Genomic DNA, 26,956 nt, shown 5'->3' with positions numbered 1-26,956 from the left:
GATCCGGAAGCTTCAAAGAGAGTTTCCCCGGTGGATTGTCATGAGGCCGCTGAAGGAAGGGAAGGCAGTAGCCGTGGGCAATGGTATCCAGAACCCACGCATCTGAAGTAATGACACGCCATTCTTCGAGATGCTGAGACAGTCTGCCCCAACCGACAAACCATAGGATATGGCCTCACGACTGTTTGGAAGCGGCTGCGGCAGTGCCTGAAGGCAAAGAGGCAGCTGCCTGAGCGGCTTTGGCACCATGATTTCCCCGACCACCACGGGTACTTTTTCGCTGGCCCCTTTGATTGGCGGCCTCTCTCGTCCTACCAAAGGCAGAGTACTAACGAAAGGAACCTCCCCTCCACTGCTGTCCCCTAGGACGAGAGGCAGAGGTTGACGCACCGCGGCGCTTAAACATTTTGACGCAGCTTTTGAGGTCTGCAACCTCTCAAGGCTCTCGTCAGCCTTGCTGCCAAACAAATGTGTGCCATCAAAGGGCATGTTGAGAAGACAGGCCTACACATCCGGAGCAAACCCCGACTTCCGCAACCACGCAAATCTGTGGATAACGGTGCTCGCAGCCATGGATCGGCTAACACTGTTGGCCGTATCCAAACCCAACTCAGGAATATGCTCAGCCGCCAAAGAAACAATTCCACAGAGAGTGTGAAAACCTTGCCAAGGCACACTTGGAGTTGGCCGATTTCAGGGCCATGCTCCCAGCAGAAAATACCTTCCGGGCCCAAACGTCGAAGCGCTTGTCGTCCGTATCCGGAGGGATGGTAGGGTACGCCACCTGCCTCGAGGTGACCATAGCCGCCTGAGCCACCAGACTCTTGGGAGTGGGGTGAGTAGATAGATAGCTGGGGTGCTAATGGAAGGGCGGTTTTTCTTCATCAAAGACTTATTAACAGCCGGAAGAGATTCGGGGACTGCCAAGCAGCTGCCACCCATTTCTGATGAAATGGCAGAGGTAAGATGAAACGGCAGAGGACGGACCTTGATCCAAGATGTCCGTCGGATCATCCTGCACAAAGTCTTCAGGAGGACTAGACCAGCCCAGATACTCCGAGACTCGCGCCATGTGTCTCCTATAAGAAGACTCTGAATGAGCCCCAGGGTGAGGCCTACCAAGCTCCACTTCCGGGGAAGTGTCCAGCCCACTGGCATCATGGAGGGTCTGCCTCAACTCCTCCAACTGACTGTCTCCCGAAAAAAGGGGAGCATCATCTAGGTCACCAGGTTCCTCGACCTCAGACCTTTCCTCCTCTTCATAAATGTCATCTAGAGGGGGTTGAAACCCAGGTCTGGGGAACAGAAGAGGGCCTGGAGGCCAAAACCCACGTCACAGATTCGACGTAGCCTTCCTTGGAGGATCCACGATGTCTGGGTACTCCAACGGCAAATTTCGAGAAAAAATCCCTGAAGGCGCCGATAGCGTCAAAGGCTTTGATGTCGAAAGCGTCGACAACCTTGACGCCGTGATCGGCGAAGGCGTGCGAGCCACGGAACAAGACCGATCCCAGCCGGCTTCGCCAGAAGGCGCAATCAGACCTGTGTCCTGCGATAAAAAAAATCGCCCTCATGGATTTCTTAAACGCCGCCGATTCCTCCAGAGTCGAGGACTTTGTAGGGCACGTAACCTTCCTCGAGGCACCATCCTCCGAGGAGGACGGGTAAGGCGACCGGTGACGGCGCTTCCGCGAGTGCCGGAACGAGGAAGACGAGTGCAGCAACCACTCCGGGACCGAGATCCCCGGGAGAGTCGCCCCTCGAGTCGTCAGTGGAAACCCCCTTGGACCTGGAAGTACGGGACTTAACAGGATTAGAGCCCCTACCTATCTGGAGCTTCTCCTTCTGCTCCCGCAAGGCCTTGGCCGTCAGCGACTGGCATTTCGAGCATTCGTCGGTGTCGTGTGACTCGCCCAGGCACGTTAGCGGAAAAAAACGGAACTGAGGCTACAGGCGCCATGCGTCCTATTTATAACATCCTGTGACGTCGCCCTCGACAGAGGCCTTCAAGTGACATGGACCCGACGCCATAAACGCAGGACGCCCTCTGCCGAAAAAGTTTCGAAAGTGCACAGCTGTGGACATTACATGTCAAAGATGTGGAATCCGTTGGAGGATACAATCCAATCGAAGTGTCCTATATTTGGAGTCACCTTTAACTAAGGAACTTATTCTCTCTCAGAGAGGCCCATTGAGGAACCTGGGCTTTGAAATTGAATCGAGATCGCCCCTGCAGTCTGTGACTTCTGAGCCTTTACCCGCTTCACATAAGGGGAATGTTCCCCCTGGTCTCCATTTAGGCAATGAGGGGCGGGTACAAATAGGTAATTTGGCAAAGAAACAGGGTACTGATATCGAATGGGCCGCAATTATCTCAACCTTGTGGCAATAACTTGTGCCATAAGCAGGCTTCTCAATCCACAGGAGTCTCTTGTAAGATTGACCTAATTTTTTAATCCTGGAACACTAGAGGAAATATTAGAAATTACTCACCATAGTGACTAACGTACTCTTAGTCCATAGTCCCCTTTCCTCCATACTGTATGGCCGTCCCTTCCAAGGGACGGGAGACAGAACGTTTTTTTACCAGAAAAAAACTTCTTCCCCTTTAAATATAGAGACGCACAGGGGTGCGGCCCAGGGTGCATGTGCTGCCCTGACTCCGCCCTCCTGCGCCACACCTCAGTCCCCATTGATGCGTCGACAAAAGATTTAACATTGTCTAATGACATCAGTATTATTAGGGGGGAGGTTGGTGGGACGTATGGAGGAAAGGGGACTATGGACTAAGAGTATGTTAGTCACTACGGTGAGTAACTTATAATTACTCTCATGTCCCGTCCACTTTCCTCCAGAATGTATGGGCGATTACAACTGAATGTAGCCCCAGGGTGTAGAGGAGACCCTGCTTAAGCAAATAGGCTCCTGAGAACCACCTGTCCGAAGGCCGCATCAGATCCAGAGCCGGCATCCAAACAGTAATGCTTACAGAAAGCAGAGGGAGAGGCCCAAGTGGCCGCCCTGCATATGGCCTGCAAGGCGCTGGAATTTGATGTGCGGTGTCTTGGCCCTGACCACGTGGGCATGCATGTTGGCCGGAAGCGGCTTGTGCTGACCCTCGTACGCTTCTTTGATGGCAGATACCATCCAGCGGGAAATGGAAGCCTTCGAGGCCTGATAGCCTGGTCTTGAGCCTCCGAAAGTGACAAATAGGGCTTCCGACTTGCGGAAGCCCTTGGTCCTGTCCAAGTAGAATTTTAGGGCACGCCTGACATCCAGGCAGTGCAGCACTCCCTGTGCTTTGTCCTTGGAATAGGGAGAAAACGTAGGAAGGACTATTTCCTCGTTCAAGTGGAACTCAGACGGAACCATGGGTAGAAATGCCGGGTGCGTCCGCATGACTACCTTGTCTTTGTGAAAGGTGGTATATGGTTCAGAGGCAACCAGCGCCTGAATCTCGCTGACTCTGCAAGCCGAGGTAAGACTGACTAGTAAGGCCGTCTTGATGGTGACCAGCCTGAGGTCCACGGACGCCATTGGCTCGAATGGTTTGTGCGGTTGGGCGTCCAAGACTATGTTAAGTACCCACACAGGGTGCGGTCTCTTGACGGGCGGGTAGAGCCTAGCGAGACCCATCAGATGTTTCTTGACTATAGGGTTGGAGGAGGAGAATATGCCCTCCTCTGAGTTCCTTTAAGCCCCAATGACTGCAAGTTATATGCAGCAGGTGTACACCTGCACACCTGAATGAGCGAGGTGCACCGAAAAGGAGAGCACGTCGTCCAAAGTGCACGCCAAGGGGTTGATACCCTTGGAGTCTGCCCAGTGGCAGAATCTGGTCCATTTGATTTTGTACTGGGCCCTGATGGCTTTGCTCCTGGCGCCCTGTATGATCTCCAGATTGGCCTGTGAGAGTCTAAGGTGCCGAAGCGTTACCTGCTCAGGTACCACTCTGTGAGGGCCAGTTTCCCTGGGGCAGGGTGGATGACTCTGCCCCCCTGCTGTGCCAGAAGATGTGTTGGGCCCGTCGGGAGGTTAATCCGGGGTACCCCCGAGAGGCTGTGAAGCTCCGAAAACCATGGCCTGGCTGGCCACCATGGAGCTATCAGAATAATGAGGAGTTGGCGAGACTCCTTGATTTTGCAAATTAACCTGTGGATCAGGGGAGCGGGCGGAAAGGCATAGGCTTTAATGCCGGTCCACTGGAGTTGAAATGCGTCGCCCAGAGAGCCGGGGCCCTGACCTTGCCAGGATGCAAACTGGGGACACTTGTTGTTGTGCCACGTGGCAGAGAGATCCACGCGGGGGTGACCCCACCTGTTGAAGATCTCCTGAAGAACGAGGTTGTTTAGCTGCCACTCTGAATTGTCCGCTCCCAGCCTGCTGAGCCTGACCGCTTCCAGGTTGGATTCCCCCGGGAGGTGGACTGCCATGAGGTAAATGTCGTTTTCTAGGGCCCACCCCCACAAGCTGATCGCCAGTCTGCACAGAGGAGGGGATCTGGTGCCTCCCTGCTTGTTGACGTAGTACATGCTGGTCGAGTTGTCTGTCTGGATGAGGACAACTGTGCCCCTGAGAAGCGGTAGGAATGCTCTGAGCGCTAGCCAGATGGCGTTCAGCTCTAACCAATTGATGTGGTATTCCTGCTCCTGTCAAGTTCAGGTGCCGTGGATTGAGAGGCCATCCAGGGTGGCTCCCCAGCCCTCGAGCGAGGATTCTGTGGTGGTGGTGGCCTGCAAAGTGCAGCTGAATCCTCCTCATCCTTAGTCTTGTGTGCGGAACGGCTAATAGGACCGCTGCAGGTAGACCCAGGAGATGTTGGTACCACCATGCCGAGGTCACCTCTCTGCTGAGGAAGTGGGCGGTGGTCCTCTTAATGGCCGGGATTTTGTCCTCCGACGGGAAGACCTTCCCGGAGCATGTGTCCCAGATGAGGCCCAGGAAGGTCAGAGTCTGCGTGGGCTGCAGCTGAGACCTCTTGAGATTGAGAGAGAAGCCCAGATCGTGTTGTGTGTTCATAAGGACTTGGGAAGAGTGGTGAACCGCTTCCGGAGATGTAGCACTGATGAGCCAGTCGTCGAGGTATGGGTAGACGTGGAGACCCTGAACTCTGAGGAGGGCCGCAACGGCATTCATGAGTCTGGTAAAGACCCTGGGAGCCGAGTTGAGGCCAAAAGGAAGGGCCTTGCATTGAAAATTTTAGCCCATGATCCTGAACCGTAGGAAAGATAGATGGGGCTGCCAAATCGGGACGTGTAGGTACGCGTCCTTCAGATCTTGGGAGCACATCCAGTCTCCCCTGTCCAATGTCTCTGCTATAAAAGCTGCCGTAACCATCTTGAATTTTTGCAGGGGTAAGGAAAGGTTGAGGGTGGAAAGGTTCCAGCACAACTCTCAGGCCCGCCTGGTTCTTCTTCTGAATGGCGAAAATCCTGGAGTAAAAGCCAAAGCCTCGCTGGGAGGCTGGGACTTCCTCCACTGCCTGGCTCTCTACGAGCAACCGGATCTCCGCCAAAAGAGTTGCTGTCCCAATATGTGGAAGCGGAGGGGAGGAGAGGCTGGGATAGGAAAGCGGTACCCCTGCCACGTACCTGCGGCGTGGTGCTCAGCCCGCTGGTTCCGGCCTCATCCAAGACTCTTGCGTGTGGATCACGAGGCCTACCCTGCTCCTCGGGCCTAGGCCCAGTAGGTGTGACACCCTCGACCCGGGGGTCGGTAGAACTGCGTTTAGGCGCATCCTCGAACGTATTACCGGTATTAGGGCGTAGCCCCTCGGCCATGGTGCCGGTAAAAGGGCGGAGCCCCTCAGGTGTAGACCCGGTAAAAGAACCTTCCGGTCTCACAACACTGCGCCCGGGAGTATCCGAGGATCCCTCGACCCGAAGGCCGGTAGCTGAAGCAGCCTCGGTGTACGTGCCGGTAGAAGGACCTGACCGGTCCCTCCCGTGCGGGAGAGTCTCTGGGTAGGAGTCTCCCTTGCGGGGTGCAATGGAGAATATCAGCCCTACCTTGCGCCTGGTTCGATGCTTCACGAAGTTCTTGAGATCCTCTGGAGGTGACCTCTGGAAGAGCTCCCACCACTTGGCTAGTCTGTTCTTCAGCGCCTTCGAGGGCAGCGAGTCACACGCCGAACGTGATTGCCAACCGTGGTATGGGCCAAGGCAACATAGGCAGAGGGTGAGGGGGTCTGAAGTTGGGAAGAGCCTGTTGCAGGATGGACACCTGCTGAACCCTGTAGAAGTCTACATGCGCCGGGGAGGAACGTTACACCTGAGGACCGAGTACCTGAATGATAGAAAAGACAAAAAAGACAAAGAGAAGAAGTATCCACGTGTGGAGTTACATGGCCGAAGCCAAACGCAGGAGCGCTAGTGAATTCGGCTTGTTCACGTCGATGCGGAAAAGGGGACTGACGTGTGGCGCCAGAGGGCGGAGTCAGGGCAGCGCATGCTCCCTGGGCCGCACCCCAGCGCGCCTCTAAATTTAAAGGGAAGGTTTTTTCTGGTGAAAAAGGTTCCATCTCCCGTCCCTTGGAAGGGACGTCCATACAGTATGGAGGAAAGGGGACGGGACGTAAGAGTACAACATTTGTTCTGTAATCCAGCCTGTTTGCAAGAGTTGAGAGAAGCTAATGTTGTGTGTCTTCAGGAGACTTGGATGACCTTCACCCCCTGCTTGGATGGTTACTGGATCTATGATCAGGTGGCTTCCCGGGGAACGGGGGGCAGGCCATCTGGGGGTCTCTTGACGGCAGTGGCGAACAGCTTGGGTTTTGGGGGCAATCTCCTGTTGGGTTTGCCCCCTGGAACATTGGGGGTTGATCTTACAACTGGTTATGGTGCCTTGAGGCTACTTATTATAAACATCTATTGGCACAGTGGGATGTCAGCAGTGGATGTATTTGTAGAACTTTTTTGCCGAGTAATAACTGCATGGGCCCTTGAAAATGAGTAAGGTTGAATCCTGGTTGCTGGAGACCTGAATGTGGATTGTCAATTTGAACACCCTCCATGCAAACTTTCTAAAATGGAGTTGAATCTAGCGGGTGTATCCCGGAAAAAACAACTAGGTATATATTGGTATGTGGGATTGGGCAATATGGGTCTGCTGCCTCTGGTGGGTTCTGAAAAACAACAACCAGGGAAAACCGCCTGGCACACCTAGTGGCGCGGTGTGAGTTCCTCCTTGTTGGACAATATATTTCCTGATGACTTTCTAAGGAATAGATGCACAGCGTTCACGGTCGCCTATAACGACTGGAGCAACCATGCTATATTAACTGCCCATTTTAAACTGTTGTCTACCCCCATTAAACACATGTCTCATCTACAGGTTTTAGTTAGTAATGTGTGCATTGCTGTAAAATGGACTCCTAAAAACATTGAAGCCCTAAATCAAAATCTGAGGGCCCAGTTGAATAAACCCACTTTGGAATGGAAGCTAATTAACTTTCATGCCTCTGGGACCATGCCCATGATCAATTGTGCGATTAGGGACATTGCCTCACGTCCAAATAGAACTGTATCTAAACTTCAGCATACCCATTGGTACAATCGGGAAGTGGCCCTGGCTAAAACCCTTATGAGAAAGGATATCAGAAGAATTAGAAACTCAGAAACTAATGAGGCCCTTCAGACCAGCATCGTTAGACTGATCAAGCAAAAATATAAAAAACGTATGTAAATCCATCAAATACCAACTTTTACAGCGAGACGCAGAATCTATGCTGCAAATATTAATCAGGGCTAATTTGGGCGCCTTTTGGACAATTGTGAACGGCCAGGACATCACTCATGCCCTTTCACAATTGAATCCAATCTCAGAAAAAGAATAGTTAGCATTCTATGGTGGTAGGTTTGGGCCTAAACCGACCCTCTGTGCGGCTGAATCATATGATTACCCTTTGTATGACTAAAGTGATACCTGGGACCCTATTTTGGTGATCGATATAATTAGGGAACTAATTGTGAAGTGTAAAAGGTTGCCCGCTCGGGGACCTAATGGTCTCACTAACAATACTTTCAAGTCAGACCCTAATCTGTGGGTCAATCTCCTCTATTATGAATTTAAAGACATCTTGACCACTGGGACCTGCCACCCCTCCTGGAGTACAGCCCACGTTATTCCAATCTTCAAGTGTGGTAACAGATCTGAGCCTAAGAACTATCGACCAAATTCATTGATTGATGCGGATTGTAAAATCTTTTCAGCCTTCCTGCTGTCACATCTTGAAGATTGGGAAAAAACGTTGCCATCCATTAAGCATTTTCCAGACTGGATTCTGTAAGGGCCATTCGACAAACATCAATGGCCTAGTCGTAAAATGCATACAGGAGGCTGCATGGAAGAGGGAGAAAGGCAGCATATTTATGGCGTTGGTCAACCCCTCTGCTGCCTTTGACTGCATTGACCGTAACAAATTATGGCAGGAATTAGCTCCATGGGGCCTACCAAGGGGTCTGCTAAGACTGGTTGAAGGCGTTTATAAGAACGCTGGCATTCAGGTCCGACTTAACCAGCAGGGTGATATGTCATCCAAACTACAAACGCACTCCCGTGTGAGACAGGGCTGTGTATTTGCGCCATGGATCTTTAACCAGTACCTGTCCGATGTGGCTCAATGCTTGATTAAGGAGGGGCTTCTTGCCCCAAGAGTAGGCATATGCAAAATCATCTGGCTGGCCTACGCGGACGATTTCCTACTGTTTGATTCCACCAGGATGGGACTGCAACGTCTGCTTACCACTTTTGTGATGTATTCTAAGGTAATCAACCCGAATGAAAGCAAAATTCTTGCATTCACGAAGGGTGATCGCAAGAAATTGCGTCCGACTTGGTCTTTGGAGGGATCTAGGGCGGGCACCTCACCCAGTGTGACCTATTTGGGTTATCATGTGGGTGCATACAAGGGGGTGGGAGCACAGTTGGCAATTTTAGCACACAAAGCTAAATTATTGGGAACACAAATGCTGAAAATAGACAGCAAATTCGGGAAATTCTCGATAAAACCTGTGCTCATGTTTTTTTAAGGAAAAGTGGTCCCTAAATTGGGTTGTGGTTTGGAACTGTGTTCTGAAACAGTATTGCATAAACTGAACCAGATAAAAGGTGGAATTTGGAGACGGATCCTCGGCATCCCCAACGCAGTACCTTTAACTGCAATTCGGTATGAGTTGGGATATACCTCCATATGGACCAGAGTACAATGGAAGATGCTCTCGTTATATGCTAAAATTAAGGCCCCTACCCTAAATACTCTATATGAATGGATAGGAAAGAATATACATTTATCAGTTTTTTTACTAACATTTGCCACTAAATGTGAGAAGATCCTTCAAAACATTGGGCCTCATTACGAGTGCAGCAGTAAGGGGTTAACAGCGATGGTAAGGATGATGGTGCCGTTAACCTCTTACCGCCGCATTACGACGATCCTTAGCGGGTTCTGCTAAGGACGGCTGGTTTTACCAGCCCCCCTTAGCGGGAGCCGCTAAGGGACCAGGGACCTATTAACGGGCCCGTTATTAACGGGCCCGTTATTAACGGGCCCGTTATTAGCTCCCTCTCCATTCCCATTGAGCCCTATGGGGGCTCGAATGGGAAATGGGGATGGGTATTTTGAATGGGGATTTACCGGATCCTCCAAGGTTGGAATGACCCGATAAATCCCCATTCAAGGAACCCGGATCCAGACACGAGTTTGGAGGCAGCCATGGCGCTAATAGCACCATGGCTACCTCCAAACTCGTAATGACCCCCATAGACTCAAACCTGGAAACTTTAATCAGCAACCGTATGTTAACTAAAAAGAGGTTGCTAGAGAAAGATTAGATTTGTACATTAGAAACGTTCCACTCTTACAAATCTATGTCTCGTCTCTCGCATTAGCACAAGAAAAGGGGATCCCTCTGCAAAATGATCTCTCTTTTTCCAAGCCGATACCATTGTGGCTTGTTGTTACGGCTTTGATGGAATATCCTTTCGACTAAGGATACTCTACTTAAAAGAAATCAAGTAAACATGGTGGGGTCTCTGTGTAGATTTTGTCATTCTGTGCAAGAAACAGCAAACCACCTTATTCTCAGCTGTGTTCAATTGGCTAATGTGAGAAATTCCTTTTTGGGCCCCCTGAAGGACTCTTATTTATGTTCCTCTATTGATTTGGTTTGGAGACGTTGCTTAAACGTACAAGACATACGAGAGGCCATAGCAATATCTGGGTTCCTGAAGGGCCTTAAATTGGATGACTAAAATTGAAGGTTTTTTTTTCAGATGATGTATGTGTATGAGTGTCCTATGTTTACAAGGTTTAAGGTTTAAGTTTTCCTTTTTTCTCATCCTCCCTTCTATTTTGATGATGATTTGATTGGTTGTTGATTGTTGCCTCTGTTACAGGAATTCTTTTATTTCCTTTTTAAATGAATGTATATATGCTACGTTGTATATGATGGATATATTTTTTCTTCTCCTGTAAATTATGTTATAGTTATTACTTTTATCTTTTGCGTAGAAATGTTTGTAAAGGTTTGACTAAACCATATACAAATAAAACATAATAATAAAAAAAGTGGTCCAACCACTTCCTGCCTTTTGGGGCAGTGCCTCCCAATTTGCCATGGCCAGAGACATAACCCCTATATGACCTGACTTCCACAGGGGGCTTGGGTTGGGAAATATTCAAAATTGTAGCAGCTTTAACACTGTATAATCTCTGTGCTGGTCACCCTTTCATGCAGAATGGAGAGCCCCATTGGAATTGCATGTCCTCAGATTCAGAGTGCCTTCCTTGTAGTGCGCAACAGAAGAGAGTTCTTGGAAGGAATTGCAGGAGTGACCCACGTAGGAGACTAGTCTCACCGCCTTTACTCTTCGGAAGGCACAGTCCTTTGGAATGTATTTCTACAGTTTATGAGGACATCCAGTCTCTAGTGTTCTTAGCCCCTGATTTTGGGCCTTCTTGATACACTCTATCCAGCTTAACCCTACCCAAGTCTGTCTCTTCTCAAATGGCAGGACAGGTCTCCCAGAAATATTGCCAGATTGCTTTTTTCTCCTTGGCCTGGGCAAGGCCATGTACAATTATGCTCTCACAAAGTTACCTAAATTCAATAGCCCCACGTGTTAATTCAGAACTGAGTTTGCAGCCAGATATGGATGACCTGCGGCTCCAGAGCATCCTGTCTCCCAAAGGATATGGAGGCTACATGTTCCGTGTATCAAGGTGCTCAGTCACCTAAGTGACCCCCACACTCCTCTGCACCACTTCCAAATGCTGATGAAGAAGATTGATTTCTTTCATCAAATCCCTTTTTAAATTAGTGCATAGAGTGGTCTTACTGGAATGTTGGTCCCACTTTGTGAAAACAGGCTTTGGTCTTTCACCATTTCACCCTCAATTGGGTCATCTACCGAACCATTGATTGTTTTAGTAGACCTGAATGTACGCCCGGAGTGTGGATTCATGAATGTTTTGATGCTTCTTTTGTCTCTAGGTCTCTTGAGAGACAGCCAGAGGGAATTCTCATTACTCACTTCCCTGATGCATCATACTCCAGTGATCTGGTGTTCATATGCGCCCCAACAAAGGCCTCCTCACATGGGTAGATCACTGGAACTCCCTCCTCCAGCACCATGCGTAATCTCCATTCACCACCCTAAGTAGCTAGGTCAGCACCACAGCACGCTTGCGAAGATCCAATTGAGAGGAAGGTCACTGTTAAAGGGAGAGGTAGGCCTCTAGACCTTACAACGGGGTGACAGTGCCACTATGAGCGGCAATTAGAAGGCGGATTAGGTGGTGGTACTGACACCATGTCCTTCCCCATCTCTCAGGCACATCACCATGAACAAATAAAGATAACTGGTCCCCTTGGAAAGCACTTATCTGGAGTTGGATAGCTTACCCACAGTCACCTGGGCCACCTCCTCCACACCCCAAATAAAGACGAAACGCCTCAATACTAGAGAGCTATGCACTGGGTATCTAAAGAATCAGGATTCTGCAATAGTGCTTAGCTATGAAATAGTCAGCACCAATATGCAATAGTCAGTGCCTTATCTGGTTGCAGCAATGGCATCAGAGAACTTCAATGATACAGAGCCCTGCCAGGAGCTCAGTGTTCAGAATCTTATCCATACATTCAATAGTTCTGCAATAACTCTAGAGCTTTGCAATGCTGCTTCATGCATTAGGATCTCTAAACTACTCCTCTAGAGTTTCTGAAGCAGATATTGGTGTTCAGAGACATACAGCCCTATGATGACGACTCTGGATATCAATATTCTCCCGAGATATCCATAGCTCCATGCTGGTCCCCAAGAAGGGAGCCATCAAAGTCTGAAATGGTCCTCTGAGTTAAATGCTCAGACAGCATTGAAACAGTTCAGTAATTGTCTGAGCTCTGCTAGGGTCCCTGGGGACTCACAGTTCAAAAATTACTTTTGATGACACAGAGCTCTGTGTGGAGAATGTACTTGAAGACCTCTGTTTTATAGCAAAGGAATTGGTAAAATATTATCAACAGTTCAGCCACATGACGGACTTGTCCTTCTTTCTCATGCTTAAGAGTGAATCGGTGAAGTGCAAAGCATCAATTTTAGAACATTCTCATTTCTTCTTCTCACTCTTCCTCCTTACTACTCACTTGCCCTTCTCCCTCCTCAGTCATTAACCTCACCCAGAAGCCCTTGTTCTTCAGTCCTATGGGCCATGGCATCACCTCTTATCCACACACCTTCTTTGTACTCATTATACTTTAGGTGATTATCATTCATCCTCCTTACTCCTCCCAAATCATCCTTATTCCTCCTCAGACATCAGTGATCCTCATTCCTTACTCCTCATGCATCATTCTGTTTCTCCAAATCAGACCATGTCTTCACCTCATCTGTCAGGACACAATGGGCCTCATCCCGAGTTGGGTGCTAACTCCAGCGGTATTACCAGCGGGGCTATTAGCTCTACCGCCAAATCCCCGGCGCTATTAGCGTCGGATCACGGGTTTGGTGGAACGATAAATCCTCATTCCCCATTGGGCCCATTCGGTAATAGCGCCGAAAATCGGAAAAATCGTGGCGGATTTCCCCCAGGCTCAGAGCTGGGGGAAAATCCACCAAGCTCGTGATTTGACAGACCCTTAAATGCGGCGGTAATAGTGTTACCGCCGCATTTAAGGGTTACGGCCAAACTCGTGATGAGGCCAGTTTTAAGACAATATTGTTTGCCCTCAGATTGAGGATGACCTGAAATGCATGCTGTTCTACAGGTTATCTGTAATTCTTCATTAGGTGCTTGGCACTGATAAGTGCTTGCCACATTGTTGTATTTGGGCCACATACAAAAGTTGCTGAGCCACCCAGAAGTTGTTGAAGGGGCAAAGACTGTGGCAAAGGAGATATTTAGGCTGGATACGTCCTAGCCAGATTTCATCTCACACAATGGAGCAGGACACAATGGATGTCTGTGTAGAGAGGTATCCATTAAGAAATACCTTGTCTAATGCATGAGTACCAGACTCTTTGCTGTGATTAATTCCCTTAGAACAAATTGATGTCCTTAGAACTTGATGTAATCTGTGGCTGAGCCTTACAATGATGCTTGGCATGATGGAGCACGATTAAGACTGAGTGCAAGGCCCGAAAAATGGCAATAGTGTATTTTTGGATACTTGCTAGCAACTGCTGCACCTAAAGGTAGGAATTAGTAAGTTAGTTATGCTGTCTGCATGTGTGTGTTTGTTTCTTTCTTTCCCCGGGCTGTCCAAAGTTGCATCAAGGTTGGCAAAGTGCATCATTACATTCTAGAATTAATACTTATTTTAGGATGGTGTTTGCGGGCTTCGCAGATGTGGGCTTGTGCATTGAATTGTTAAGATTGTCTTGAAAAGGCACATGTTCATGGACTGTGAGTAGGGCGTTAGTACCTAAAAAAGAAGGCAAGCATATAGCTACTTCCACGTAGTTAAGGTAATGTAAATGGTCGTCTACAGCGCCTATCTGCCAATAATGTTGTCTCAGTGCACATGCCTAGTCGGATAGCGGGAAATAAGATGCAGAAAACATGTTGATGAATGCAGATCGGAAGTGCCCGTTGTTTGGTCATAGAGTTTTTTCATCTAAATTTGTTCATGGGAAGGGGTGGATGACATTTTTCAAGCAAAATGGACTGATTCTTCTTACCGCTCAGTTCACCGGAGTGGAATTCTAAAAAAGATGTTTCCACAAGCAGTTGGAAACCGGGGTGAACCAGGATGGATGCGATGCCTTGCATTGCTATTAGGGAAGATTTTGTTTTTGCTGCTTTCCTCCCATAAACTTCTATGGGACACCCTTTCATTTTGCTTTGTTTGTCCTGACTTTGTGGAGGTAATTAAAGCTTTATGCTTCACTTCTCTTGTCCATTTGCTTATTCTCAGTGGGAAACTGAGCGGTCTATAAGACTATCAGTACTGGGAGACTAAAGGCCTCATTACAAGGTCCAATTTTTTGTTTGTATAGATGCACACCTTGTTCTTTGCCACCAGTCTGGTTCAATTTAAGGAATGTAGAAAGTTGCAAGGGAGAAGATCAACCTTGACACTAGGTTGTATAAATTACAAGTTACTCACCGTAGTGACTAACGTACTCTTAGGCCATAGTCCCCATTCCTCCATACTGTATGGGCGTCCCTCACTAAGGACAGGAGACGGAACCTTTTTCAGCAGAAAAAACCTTCTTCCCCTTTAAATCTAGAGGCACGCTGGGGTGCGGCCCTGAGAGCATGGGCTCCCCTGACTCCGCCCCCCAGCGCCACTCCTCAATCCCCCTTGAGGCGTCGACAATATTATAATTGCCTAAGTGGCACCTGTTTTATTATGGGGGAGGATGGTGGGACGTATGGAGGAAAGGGGACTATGGACTAACAGTACGTTAGTCACTACAGTGAGTAACTTGTAATTACTCTTACGTCCTGTCCCCTTTCCTCCATACTGTATAGGCGATTACAGTTGAATGTAGCCCCAGGGTGGAGAGGGGACCCTCTTTAAGAAAACAAGTTCCTTAATGTTGCCTGCCAGAATGCTGCGTCTGACCTAGAGCCGGAATCCCAACAGTAGTGCTTGCAAAGAGCAGAGGGGTTGGCATCAGTGGCCACCCTGCTAATGACCCACCACGGTACGTGTCTTTGGCAGATGACCGCCATGGCATTGGCTCTGAATGTGTAGGCATGCATGTTTGCTAGAGGCGGCTTGCGTTGCCCCTCATAGGCCTCCTTCAGGAGGCCACCATCCACCTTACTATGAAGGCCTTGGAAGCCTGATATCCTGGCCCTGACCCTCAGACGGTGATAAACAGAGACTCAGACTTTCAGAAGCTCTTAGTCCTGTCCAGATAGAACTTTGGCGCTCGTCTAGCATGAAGACAGTGCAGAACCGTCTGAGTACCTTAGGGTCAGCGAAGAAAATAAGGAGTACTATCTCCTGATTTAGATGGAATGCAGAGACTACCCCAGGTACGTTTGCGGGATGCGTTCGGAGGACCACTCTTTCCTGTGAAAGGTAGTGTATGGCTAGGGTGCCATCAGAGTTTGGATTTCGCTGACACAGCGTGCAGACGTAAGGCCCACCAAGAGGGCTGTCTTAATGGTGCCTAGCCTGATGTACGCGGATGCCTTTGGCCAAAAGGGTTTATGCGCCAAGGCGCCCAACAATATGTTGAGGTCCCACACGAGGTGTGGCTTCTTGATGGGAGGGTACAGCCTGGAGAGGCCTGTCAAATGTCTTAACTACCGGATTGGAGGATGAGAAAAAACATCCTCCTCGGAGTTCCGGTAGGCTCCGTTTGCCCCCAGATAGGCTTTGAGAGCGAGCCAGATGGCCACCCATGCGAGCCAGTCGTTGAGGGCCACTTGCTCCTGACAGAACCCTCTCTGTGGACCCTGTGGCTGTCAAAGGTAGCTTCCCATCCCGCTAGGGATGAGTCCATGGGGATGGTAACCTGCGGAGCCGGCTGACGAAGGGGCCTGCCTATCCGTAAGTTGCTGTCCGTGCTCCACCAGACTAAGTCGTGACAGAGATACAGTGGAATGCTGATAGGCTCTGCCTGGGAAACCTTCTCCCGATTCCAGGAGGCTGCCCAGTGTAACTGCAATTTAGGCGCTGGTACCACCATGCCAAGGTCACTATTCTGCTGAGAAAATGCCCCCGGGGCCTCTGATGGCTGTGATCTGGTCCTCTGAGGGGAAAATTCTCTCGGAGCTCGGATCCCAGATGAGGCCCAGGAACGTTAGTGTGCCTGGGCTCCACCTGTGACTTCTTGAGATTGATGGGAAATCCCAACTCGTGTAGTGGGAGCATAAGGGCAGGGGTGGTGTGGAGGACTGCCTCCGGAGACCTTGACCTGATAAGCCACTCTAGGTATGGATCGGTGTGGTGACCCTGGGCCCCAAGTGGGGCTGCCACGTGATCATCCGTCCTGTACACACCCTGGGGGCCAGATTGAGACCAAAGGGTAGAAACTTGCATAGGAAATGGAAGCCCATGATACTGATCTATGAAAGGACCGATGGGGCTGCCAATCGGTACGTGAAGGTAAGCATCCTTCAGGTCCAGGGAGCACATGCAGTCTCCCATGCACAATATCTCTGCAATACGCGCTGGGGGAACCCTTGTATGGCGAAAATCCGTGAATAGGCAACCAGAACCCACTGGGAGGCCAAGCCTTCCTCCACTGTCTGCCTCTCTACGTGCAAGCGAATTTCCGCCCAGAGTTATTGTCAGAATCTGTAGAAGCAAAGGGGAGGGGAGAGGTGGAGGGGAGGAGAGAGGCGGTGGAGGGATTGGTAGGCGGAAGCCTGAGGACACTGCGTGGAGGATCCAAAGGTCTGCGAACCTTGTGCGCCCGCATGGGCGCGCGTCTGGCTATATGCCCTGGGGGTGGCTTTAGTGAGGATGGATAAGGATTCAGCAATCTGGGGACTGTTCCTCCTCTTATCAAGTTCATAATACGTAGTGGAACGGAACAGGTCCCCCCCTATCCCCATTTAAGGGAAGGTCCAGTATGCGTTCCTGGGTGTCCGGGTTGAATTTGGTCACCCGTAGCCCGGTAGTGCTTCTCCTGTCAGTAGCGGTGCAAACGGCACCGCCTGAGGTGTCAATGCACGCCACGGAGGGCTCCATGCAACTATTGTTGGCGGCCGCCAGCCCTGCCTTGAAGGCTGAAGAGTGTGGCTGTGAGAGTGCCACCAGCAAGGGGGGGCCTCCCACTGTCTCAACTTGGCGTCAGGGTGCCTGCTGGTAGGCTACGCTGAATGGGGTTCAGCTGGAACGTGCTGAGAAGGAGGCCGTGGGGCTGCCAAGAACGCTGGAGGCGCAGGAGCTGGTGTTGTGGCTACTGGCATGGGCAGCTGGAGCTGTACAGGAGCCAGAGGCGCTGGAACCAAGGGCGTAGTGGCTGTGGGTGCCAGCGACAGAACCGGAGGGAGTATGTCCCTGAGGGTGATGGCTTTTCAAGAAAACCTGTCTTCACAGGCCAGTGGAGGGCTTGGAGGTGCGAGCATGTGCTCCTGAGGGTGCTGTGGCCTGAACCCACTCTGCCTTACTGTCTGCGGGGAGAATCGGCCCTGCGACAATGAAAGGTATGCCGTGGGCCACATACTTAGTGAAGACTAGTCCCACCTGGAAACTCGTTCCCCTACCTGTTCCCCAAAGGGAGATGGTGTTGGATGAGCCGCCATTTTCTCTGGCCCGGTGGCCATTTTGTCGGACTGCGGGCCGCGTGCCTGTGTCATGGTGCTTGCCGCGTTGGGCCCTGCCTCCTCCAAGACACCTAGCGGTCGAGGTTGAGGCCTACCCTGCACCTCAGGACGGGGCCTGGTAGGCGGATTGCCGCCGGTAGTGCTGTGTACAGGCACCCCCTCAAACCTCTCTCTGGGACTGGGGGGTAGCCCTTCGAGCCTTACCCTCTCACCTTGCAGCCTCTCCGCTCAGTCACCGGTAGGATCTCGCGACACCAGAGCCTTGTGGCCGGTAGCTTTAGTAGCAGCCTCTGTACCTGCACTGGTACAGGGACGTGGAAGGACCCTCCTGTGCCTTCTGGACAGAGAAAACTTTGCGGGGTGTGTGGTGCGTACAGGCGCCCCCCTTGGACATCTGTCAATTACTAGGGCGAAGCCCCTCTGGTGTAGACCCGGTAATAGACCCTTGCGGCGCTTCAGCACAGTGTCCGTTAGGATCTGGCTACTCCCTCGGCCAGACGGCCGATTGCTGCAGCAGCCTCGGTAGTTGCACTGGTACCAGGACCTGAAAGGTCCCTCCTGCTCCTAGGCTTCCTGGGAAGGGAGTCACTTATGCGGGGTATGTGTTGCGTACAGGCGCCCCCTCAGACATCTCTGGTACTAGTGCGTGGCCCTCAGGCGTAGACCCGGTAATAGAACTTTGCGGCCCCTCAGTGCAGTGTCCGGTAGGATCTGGTGACCCCTCGACCTGACGGCCGATAGCTGTAGCAGTCTCAGAACCTGCGCTGGTACCAGGACCAGAAAAAGGTCCCTCCCTCTCCTACGTTTCCTGGGGGAGGAGTCACATTTGCGAGGTACGTGGTGCGTACAGGCGCCCCCTCGGACATCCGTCCAGTACTAGGGCATAGCCCCTCGTGTTAGACCCGGTAACAGAACTTTGCGGCCCCTCATTGTAGTGTACGGTGGGATCTGGTAATCCCTCGGCCTAACGGCCGGTAGCTGTAGCAGCCACAGAACCTGTACTGGTACCATGACGTGAAAGGTCCCTCCTGCTCCTACGCTTCCTGGGGAAGGAGTTGCATATGCGAGGTACATGGTGCGTACAGGCACCCCCTCGGACCTCTGTCCGTACTAGGGCATAGCCCCTCGGGTTAGACCCAGTAATAGAAACTTGCGCCCCCTCAGCGCAATGTTTGGTAGGATCTGGCGACCCCTCAGCCTGACGGCTGGTAACTTCATCAGCCTCGGGACCTGCTCTGGTACCAGGACCTGAAAGGTCCCTCCCGCTCATGCGCCTCCTGGGGGAGGAGTCGCCTTTGCGGGGTAAGTGGTGCATACAGGCGCCCCCTCGGACCTCTGTCCGGTACTAGGGCGAAACCCCTCGGGTGTAGACCCGGTAATAGAGCCTTGTGGCCCCTTATCGCAGTCACCGGTAGGATCTAGCGACTCCTCGGCCTGGGGGCCGGTAGCTGTAGTAGCCTTGGTACCTGCACTGAAACAAGAACCTGAGAGGTCCTTCCGGCTCTATGTGCGAATGAAAACAGTGCTCCTACCTTGGGCCTGCACTTGTCCTGATGCATTCCTTTGAGTCCTCTGGCTCCTGAAGAGCCCCGTCCACCGGGCTAACCTGTTCTTCAGAGTGCATTGCACGCGGTACAGGACTCCCAGCCGTGGTCAGGGCCAGGGCAGCGGAGGCGGAAAGCATGATGAGACGTAGGGAAGAGCCCCTTGCAGGCTGAGCACCTACTGGCGCCTGCTGACATCGAACTGTGCCGGGGAGGAGCATGGCGCCAGAGGACAGAGGTATCTGATTAAAGACAAGAAGAAGATAAAAAGAAAATACTTATCCGGGGAAGAGCGCGTGGAATTACAAGGCCAGAGGCCTAACACCAGGAGTGCTGGTGAAAGCGGTCTGATCCCGTCGACACAGAAAAGAGGACTGGGGAGTGGCGCCGGTGGGCGGAGTCAGGGGAGCCCATGCTCCGTGGGCCGCGCCATTAGATTTAAAGGGGAAGAGGTTTTTTTCTGGTGAAAAAGGCTCCGTCTCCCGTCCCTAGCGGGGGACGCCCATACAGCATGGAGGAAAAGGGACGGGCCGTAAGAGTATCAAGTAGAAAGACAGCAGATGTTCACCAACTTGTGGAACACACCCGTCCCCTGCACACCTATGTGTATTGTGATCCAATCAATATTTGAGTTTATATATCTTGTATCTTTAATAAGAGGCATTCAATTTTCTATATTCAAAAAGGTTTGTTTTATATAAATATATACAATTAGTTCATGTGATAAGATACAATCTTTCTCTGATTGTTCAAATTTAACATGGATTCTTGATTCATCTAGCACACAGAATATCACCAATAACCTTAATATGGAACAAAATTATTGATACATATAACAAGAAAATGTGTGTTCTTTCGTTGCTGCTTTTGCTATACGCGTTCCGGGAAAAAGGCTTCCCTTCATCAGGAGCTATTTATTGAAATTCACTTCAGCCACTAACATCTTTCTGTTAATTCCATCTATAAAAAAATAGAAAATATTTCTATCAGTTCTCATTTCATTTTACAGTTGTTATCGTATCTGTCATGATTCTTTAATTGATAATCACCTGGATATGTTCCTGTGTGAGCTTTCTATAATTTCAAGATGATCTTGCTTTCTTCCCAGCTACATGTTAATGAAGCGGGTTATCTTTTATCTTTAGGGAGACTACCCGTTGGGAAGAAAGAGAGATCATCTTGAAATTAGATGAACTGCCAGAAGAGTGATTCCTTCTCTCAGTGTCCAGAACCAGAGCTGCATTGCCTCTCTGCACAGGGGCAGTGACCCTACGTCCCCTCTCGTGTTGAGGTAGTGCATGGCCACAGTGTTGTGCGTAATTATCAGGACACATTTCCCCCGTATTGAGGGCAGGAAGGCTATCAGCGCTAGTCTGATTGCTCTCACTCCAATAGGTTAATATGGAGTCTTGACTCCAACTGAGACCAGTGTCCGCTTACTGGATCTTTCATGTGCGCTCCCCATTCTGTGAGGGAGGCATCTGTTACAACTGTCATCTCCGGCCATGGTTGCCAAAAGGGTTCTTCTCTCATCACATTCTCCCAGCAGGCCCACCACAGGAGATCCTGCGCGGCCTTTGTCAAAACCTGGAGAAGGCCTGTCATTCTGCCAGAGAATTGGGACCACTGGGATCTGAGAGGCATCTGTAGGGATCTCATTCTCAGACAGGCTTCTGGCACCAGAAAAATGCAGGATGCCATGAGGCCGAGCAACCTTAGGAAGTAGCATGCAGGGAGATGTTGGGCACTCAAAAATGTTGGGACCATCTACAAGAGATGTTGAGCCCTTAACTCGGGTGGCAAAGCTTTTCACAAGGCTGAATCCAGGACTGCTCCAACAAATTGAAGCTTCTGTGATGGTGTGAAGTGGGACTTCTTGAAGTTCAGGGAGAAGCCGAGCTCGTGGAGGAAGTGGCAGGTGCGACTGAGATGACTCCAGACTGTTCCGGGGAACAAGCCCTGATCAACCAGTCGCCCACGTAGGGGTAGATGTGAATCCCCTCCGTCCTTAGGCTTATTGCCACCACTGCCGTAAGCTTGGTGAAGACCCTCGGGGCTGAGGTGAGCCTGAATTGCAAAACACGAAACTGATAATGAGAACCACCAACCACGAACCTCAGGTACATTCTGTGCTTCTGATGCATGGGCACATGAAAGTAAGCATCCTGAAGGTCCAATGACACCAACCAATCCTGTAGTCGAAGGGCCTGAAGGATCTGCAAAAGAGTTGCCATCTTGAACTTGTCCTTTCTGAGGAACTTGTTCAAGCATCTTAAGTCAAAGATGGGTCACACCCCTCCGTCCTTCTTGGGAATTAGGAAGTAGGTAGAGTACCAACCCTGGTTTCTCTCTGCCACAGGTACCAGCTCTATTGCACCTTTCTCTAACAGGATGAGAATCTCCTGTTGGAAGAGCGGATCTGGAACCAAGCTAGATTGGCTTTCGGGGGGGGGGAAATCTTGGGGTTTCTTTAGGAATGGAACGCAGTAACCGTTGGCTAACGTTTGTAGCACCCATGCATCTGAAGTTATGCTTCGCCAACTCCGGAGATGCTGTGACAGTCTGCCTCCTACCATAGATATGTGGGTGAGGGAGTCATTTTGCTGCTCCACTTGCAGCTGAGGTTAACTGTACGGATGTTGCATGGGGAGTTCTACCACCTCTGCCTCTGGCCCCACAAGGAGCTCTCCTCTGACCCCTTCATGAGAATTGCCCTCTTCCGCTAGAGATGGAAGACTAGAAAAGAAAAGGGTGTCCTCTCCACCCTTGTCCTGACGGTTGTTGTTGTCTGATTGCAGCCCCTAAAGATTTTGCTGCTGTCCCTGAAGCCTGCAGCTTCTCTAGGCTGTTATCAGCCTTTTTACCAAATAGAAATGTTCCATCAAAAGGCATGTCCAGCAAATGCGCCTGGACATCTGCCAAAAAACCTGAGTTCCTGAGCCATGAAATGCATCTATGACACCTTCCTCTGGGCTCTTCCACAACCTCTGCGACACTCTCTTTCCATTCTACCCTCTGGTCCGATACACTCTGCCGGGCACACCTTGGATGTTCTCATCTCTGCAGACATCCCCTCTTGAAACCTCTCACCACTCCTCTCTCTTAGACTGACCACTTTCGGCTCTCCTCTCACCTGAAACTCTCTATCCCCCAGGCTAAGCTCACCTCAGCACTGCCACCTACCTTCTTGGTCATTCGAGTCAGTGGATGCCTTTGCTGCTACTTTCTCTGCTTCTCCTACCCCTGCAGCTTATATACACTCTGACACAGCCCTCTCTAACATGCATCTTTCTATCTCCAACACTCTGGATGTCCTTGCCCCAGTCATAACAATCCGTCTGAAGCCTACCTCCAAGTGCAACTCTTGGCATGATTCCGACCTCGCCACCCTGAAACGCAAGTGCAGGGTGGCTGAGAGGAAGTGGAGGGTATCGGGCGCATCCTCTGACAAACTGGCTTGCCGCCTGCCCCAAAGGCAATACAGACTCACGGTCCTGTCCAAGAATAAAGTCCACATCCAAGCCTGCGTCTCTGCAGCCTCTAGCAATATGGCCAAACTCATCTGCAAGGAGCTGGCCAATGCTTCTGCAGTCTCCACCTCTCCTGTTCCCTCCCAGGCCCTCTGTACAGTACTGGCTTCTCACTTCACCACGAAAACTCAGGACATCCTTTCATCTCTCTCCCCTTCCTCTCCCTCTCCCGGCACCCCTCTGGCCACCTTTTGCCTCTCCTCCTCCTTTCTTCTCTTTCTCTCTGACTACACCTGATGATGTTTCTAGACAAGTCTGATCTATGACTGTGTCGTCCAAACAGGTGCTCCCCTGCTCCTCCAGAACCTTCAATGACCTCACTGACACCCTCGCTCTAGCCTTGGCTGATTTCTGAAATCACTCTTTTGCCACTGGAGCTTTCCCCTCTCTCCTAAAGCACTCCCTTGTGCACCCCCTCCTTAAAAAACCTTCTACACATCATACCTGTCCGGCTACCTATCGCCCTTTATCTATCACTCCTTTTCTGGGCAAACTCCGGGAAAAACTGGCCATCTCCCAGTTTACTCTCCACACTGAATCTATTGGTTGTCTCCATGGGAATCAGTCTGGCTTCAGAGCAGCCAGAGGCACAGAAACTGCTTTCTAGAACACCTGTGAAGATCTTCCCACTAATCTTGATTCAAGCCTTCCTTCTCTCCTCATCCTTCTTGTCCTTTCCTCTGCTTTTGACATGGTCAATCACACCATCCTGATCAATCGACTCTGAGAGAACCTAGGCATCACGGATCCTAGACGGAACCTCTGAGGTCCAACTGGGTCCTTTCTCTCCACCACCTCTCTCTCCTCATGTGGTGTTTCCTAGTGCTCTAACCTCTCATCCTGGATGTTCAATGTCTACTTGGCCCCTTTGGACCACCTGATCTCTACCTTCTCCTCTAACTTGCAGTGTTATGTGGATGACACTCAGCTTTCTTTAAGGCTCCCCTCAGCTTCCTCTCCTCTCCTGCTCATTTCTGACTGTCTATCCGCTATTCAGAATTGGTGCTCCTCAAACAATCTCTGCCTTAATACCAATTAGACTGAGATCCTTCTCATTGGGACACCTGCTCACGCTCTCCCTCTCTCATTCTGGCTGCCCTCATTGGGCCCTCTTCCTTCTCCTTCCTGTGAGGCAAAAAACCTTGGTGTCATCTCCAACTCCACTCTCTGCTTCTCCCCTCACATCCCAGACCTTGCCAAGAAGGCCCACTACCAGCTGCACCTCCATAGGGGTACTCTTCCTTTTCTCACTTTTCCCCAGAAGCTCACTGTTTCCAGAGCCTGCCTCTTTCTCAATCTGCCTTCCTCTACGCTCCGCCCTCTGCATCGAATCCAGAACAGGACTGCAAGACGTGTCTTTAGCCTTAAGCCGAGGGACCATATCTCTCCAGCCCTGAAATCCCTCCACTGGCTCCCGGTGGCTGCAAGGATCAAGTTGAAGACCCTCTGCATCATTCACAAGGCTTTCTGGAGCCGGGACCCGCACTACATCAAACTCTCTCCTCCAAAACACATCCCTTCTCGAGCCCTTTGCTCAGCCACCTCCAACTCGCCGTAGATCTCTCTCCTCTGCAGGTGCCTCCCTCTGGAATGGTCTCCCTGCCCCTCTCAAACTTGAGCCGGACCACCTGAAATTCCGGAAGCAGCTCATGATCTTCCTTTTTGCCCCTGCTTTCGCTCTCTCTATCCCCTGCTGACCTTCCTGCCCACTGCGCTGACTGGTTGCCTGGCTACCACAAGAGTCTCACTAGGCACCCGGCTCGTCCACAACAATTCTCCCTGCACTGGCTTCAGGCCAACCGCACACTTAGGGGCTGTCACCGTAACCCTACAGTATCCCTGCCTCCTTGCACTTACCTGAGCCGTGCTTCCCTGGCTATTTGTCCTCAGACCATTGCTGCCCTGTTGGCACTCCCGCCTTCCCTCTCCCCTGCACTTTCCCCCTTCTCCCTCCCTGTTTGCACTTGCACGATCTGAATGACACAAGGCCTAGTAAGATAGTTTGTCTTTGTCCTCCCTCTGTCTCCCCCCCTTGTCTTGTCGCACCTAGAAACATTTGTGTTCAGGTGTGTTATAAACAACTTATCATATTATATCATATCATATCATAAGCACAGTACTGGCAGCCATAGACCTATTCACAGAAACTACTGTATCAAGACTAGACTGTAGGGATTGCCTCATTACATCCTTTCCACCTTGAATTAGGCTTAGAAACCAATCCCTTTCTTCTCCCTCCGGTATATTGTCTGCTGCAAGGGCAGCTACACCCCAAAGGGTGTGCGTGCATTTAGCTAAGGCACTTGCAGCATTGGCTGATTTCAGTGCCATTCTTCCTGCACTTAACATTCTCTTACCCAATGCATCAATCCTCCTGTCGTCCTTGTCAGCAGGAGTTGAAGGGTAAGCTGCGGACTTAGATTATACCTTTGCCGCTTGAACAACCAGGCTCTCTGGTGTAGAACGCCTGTTAAGGAAAGGAAGGTCTACAGAAGCTGTCAGGTACTACTTAGTCAACAACTTATTCACAGGTAGTATTGAATATGGCTTCAGCCATTTTCCATGACTCTTACTCTTAAAGCAGCATGAGTACAGCTGCCTTTCATGGACGACTATCTAAGATATCTGTAAGGTCATCAGTTTCCATAACAGCTGCAGGTTTTGATCACCCCAGATATTCAGCAACTTTACATATTACTGACCTGTGGGAAGGATCACAGTATGCAGCCATCTCTGGGTTCCCAAAGTCGGTTTCAGGAGATGTCTCCCAACTGATGGTCTCCTTAAGTGTCTCCACCAGATTTTGCATCTTATATTCCGGAGATATAAGCTCTTCTGGAACATTTGGTTTTCCAAAAGCATATCTAAAAGTAGCTTGATCCTTCTCCTCATCTTCCTCGAAGATAGAGCCCATAAACCTGAAGAAATCAGGCCTAGGCAGCGGTTTGCAAAACTTGGTCACGTCCACAACAGGTTTTAATGCCTTCGGAGGCACAGAATGCTCGGGTGGCGTTGAAGGCGCTGAGAGTCTTTATGACTTTCCCGAAACGGTTGGTGAATGAGCCGACCGTTTTGAATGCTTCAATGTTTTCAAATGTATTACATGCTTTAAAAGTGCAGGCGACAAACTCAACGGCTTCGATACCTTCAATGAAGGGTTTAAGACCGAAGTTGAAGGCCTTAAGTTGGTAGCTACTGGTTTTATCTTATGCGTCGATGAAGACTCCTTCGACTTGTGTCGAAGAGCCTCTCTTCACGGGCTGTTCGGCACGTGAGAAGGAGACACATGAGACTCGATTCTTGTCTTCTCAGACGCAGTGGGGTGGCTTGGTTTCCCCCACTCCTTGAGAGGGGCGCTTGGAGGAGCTTGTCTCTGAAAAATGGCAAGCATTTTTAAATGGAAATGTCCCCATTCTGCAGGAGTCCAAGTTTCCTTAGGGAAAGACACTTTTTTTCGGGAGAGGAGGAAGAAGACGAGGAGGATCTGTGTCATTGCTTCTCGCTCTTCTTGTGATAAGACGACGACGAGCGTTGTGATCTCGATCTCAGATGTTTCTGACGCTTTCTCTCGGGGGGATACATCCCACCATTTGAAGGACAACTTTCTTTTGGATGGGGAAATGGATGGGGATTTGAGAGAGGGCTTACCTGCTTCAGGTTTCTGCTTTTTTCCCACAAGGTACTGACTGACATGGATTGACATGAGCAGCAGTCGTCCACCTTGTTGCCTTTGCCCAGACACCACAGACAGACACGTTGAGGGTCTGTTATGGAAATGTTTGCCCCACTGTCTACACACCGTTCAAAACCCATCTTCAGTGTCGAGGACATGTCGAATGAATATCGAATCAAACTTGATTATAATGAAAACACAATTGAAAATTAGAAGAGGCGATAGCTCCGAAGCACGCAGCAATGTGGAAAAAAACAGAAATGAGGTAACAGTCAGCACGGCTGCTTCATATACCAGCGTCGACGCCACAGTGAGGGATGCTACGGAGGACGTCGAAGACCATGACTCAAGGCTGCCCGACGCTCGACCCCTAAGAAAACAAAATTCCTGAAGCAAGCTGCAAGCAGACTTGGATGTATTAAAGATGAGGAATACTTGGGAAGACAAAATCCATTCGAAGTATACGTTTGGAATTTGT

At 50.4% G+C, this 26,956-nt stretch overlaps 1 protein-coding gene across 8 annotated transcripts in view; it reads right to left on the bottom strand.

The window, feature by feature from the left end:
• The window catches only part of ANK1 (ankyrin 1), a 2,823,483-nt gene that overhangs the window by 1,786,616 nt on the left and 1,009,911 nt on the right, over nucleotides 1–26,956 (bottom strand). The gene's annotated exons all lie outside the window — the stretch shown is intronic.

Source organism: Ambystoma mexicanum, chromosome 10 (assembly GCF_040938575.1).
Source record: "Ambystoma mexicanum isolate Mex_15411 chromosome 10, UKY_AmexF1_1, whole genome shotgun sequence".
Classification (NCBI taxonomy): Eukaryota; Metazoa; Chordata; class Amphibia; order Caudata; family Ambystomatidae; genus Ambystoma; species Ambystoma mexicanum.
Note: the sequence above shows the minus strand (reverse complement) of the source record. Positions and strands in the feature narration are given on the sequence as shown.